Source organism: Theropithecus gelada, chromosome 16 (assembly GCF_003255815.1).
Source record: "Theropithecus gelada isolate Dixy chromosome 16, Tgel_1.0, whole genome shotgun sequence".
In the NCBI taxonomy this organism is placed as follows: Eukaryota; Metazoa; Chordata; class Mammalia; order Primates; family Cercopithecidae; genus Theropithecus; species Theropithecus gelada.
Genome location: NC_037684.1, coordinates 31,856,167 through 31,858,735, shown reverse-complemented (window position 1 = coordinate 31,858,735; position 2,569 = coordinate 31,856,167).

The following is a 2,569-nucleotide window of genomic DNA, read 5'->3' as shown; positions in this document are numbered from 1 at the left end:
AAAAAAAAAAAAAAAAAAAAAAAAAAAAAAAAAAAATATTAAGATGTGGCCAGGTGCGGTGGCTCATGCCTGTAATCCCAGCACTTTGGGAGGTTGAGGCAGGCAGATCACGAGGTCAGGAGATTGAGACCATCCTGGCTAATACGGTGAAACCCCGTCTCTACTAAAAATACAAAAAATTAGCCGGGAGTGGTGGCGGGCGCTTGTAGTCCCAACTACTCAGGAGGTTGAGGCAGGAGAATGGCGTAAACCCGGAAGGTGGAGCTTGCAGTGAGCCGAGATTGTGCCACTGCACTCCAGCCTGGGCGACAGAGCAAGACTCCGTCTCAAAAAAAAAAAAAAAAAAAAAAAAATTAAGATGTTTCTCACTGGGATCCTGACAAGTTCCAATTACAGCTCCCCAAAAGGTAACACTCCCCCACCCAATAAATAATTCTAAAACAATTCCTTGTGGACTTGGCTCCACAGAGGTCATTATGTTCATTCTTTTACTCCTGGGAATGTCACACTGTCACACACAAGTTGGGGTGAGGAGGGAATCAGAATCTCCCACCTCAAACTCTTAACTGCAGCTCCGTCTGCTCTGTCTGCCAGAAGAAATCCTTCATGAGTCCGGCTGGACAATCTGATCTTCTCCTTCTGTTTCTCCCAAGGTTCTCGAGGACGTCCAATGCCTGTACCACCCAAGGGAAAAAGAGTCCTCATCTTTAGAACTTTTATATGTAGACTGCTCTTCTCCTCCACAGGATGCCCCTAGGAATTGAGCAAGACATCAGCTTTATCTATGAGCTTCCTCTTTAGCCCAATACACTCCCAGCTAGCAGGCTGAGGGAGAGCCCCATTTCTTTGGAGTTTCAAGAGAGATCTCAGGCTAAATAGAAGATGGAGAGGAACAAGGGAAGTAGTTGCTTTACCTCCCTGCCCAGCACGTTCTCCAAAAGTGGTGTCTTTCCAACCACGTTGAAGGTAATATATATTGACAAGATATTTGTAAAGACATCTATGATTAAAAAATAAAAACCAGGCTGGGTATGATGGATCATGCCTATAATCCTAGCACTTTGGGAGACCAAGGCAAGAAAATCATTTGAGCCCAGGAGTTTGAGACAATCCTGGGCAACATAGCGGGACCCCATCTCTACAAAAAATTAAAAAAATTAAAAATTTAAAAAGCCAGTTGTGGTGGCGAGCACCTGTAGGCCTAGCTACTCAGGAGGCTGAGGAGGGAGAATCTCTTGAGCCCAAGAGGTCGAGGCTGCAGTAATGAGCCATGATGGTTCCACTGCACTCCAGCCTGGGTGACATAATGACAACTTGTCCCTGCGCCTCCTCCACACACACAAAAAAATCTGCTTAGTTCTATAACATTAAAATAATAAATAAATAAATAAGAAAAAGAAAAATGGGCACCAGGCATTTTGGTGTAGGCAGTTAATTTGAGGGGTACATATCCATGTACCCATCATTCAGAAGCCCTGCAGTTTAGAGGAAGCAATGTGAAAAGGGGACAGCGACACAAGACAAAAGGAAGTCAAAGAGTGGCATGTTTTGGTTATCCTGACCCACCAGCCCATGGGGAAGACCCCAGGCTCCCCCTGTTTCATCCCCACCACCTGACCTCTCTGTCTGGTTCATTCCTCTAGTGTCTCCAGTCTGGGAGACACTAAGGGGACATAGGACATTACTTGACCCTATTTATCTTGTCCATCTGACCTGCGGAGCCAAGGTTACCCCACTGGGTTCCACCCTTTAAGGCTCTGGAACTCAGCTCTTCCAGACCATGAGGAAGCCAGGCCTTGAGGATACTTCCATCCTCCTCTCGCAGACACATGGCATAGGTCACCCACAGGATGTCCCCAGCTAACCCAACCCAGAGAACCAAATCCAGCCCTATGCTGCTCATTCTTTGAAACCTGCCCTGGGGAAAGCCTGCTTCTCTGATGGCTCCTGAGCCACCTTGATATCGGATCCAGGTGAATCCAATAGCTTCCTCTTCCTACTCATCACAGTGCTCTGATCTTCCAGCCTCCTGAGCAAGCCACAGCCTGCCTTTATATGAACATTTGCATATCAAAGCCTTACATTTACATTTTATAACTTAGGCTTCTGGGAAACAGGTCAGAGTTCAGCCCCCAGTCTACTAGCATAGCCGGGAAAGAAGCATTTACCTGTGCAACCCCCACCAAAGATGTGTTGGAGGGAGTCAGGGAGTACGCTGCATGTGTCCGTGAAGCTGTGTGTCCAGGAGGGGACTGTGAGCGTCCTGCATCCAAGAGTGTTCCTGTGTATCTCTGGCTCAGGAGTGGGCTCCATCTGGCCTGTTATGTGGTCCTTCAAGGTGTTTGCATGCCTGTGAGTCTGTTTGGGGTGTCCTCAGTCTGTTGTGGGAGCCCTTGGGGTAGATGTGTGTTTGTGAGGGCTCTGTTTCCTCATTTGTAAAATGGGAATGAAAATCCTAATACTTACCTCACAGGATCATTATGAGGTTGCCTTAGTTAATGCAGGTCATGCACTTACAGCAGGGCATGGCTCGGTACATGTCAGTTATTGTGACTCAATTCCCAATAGA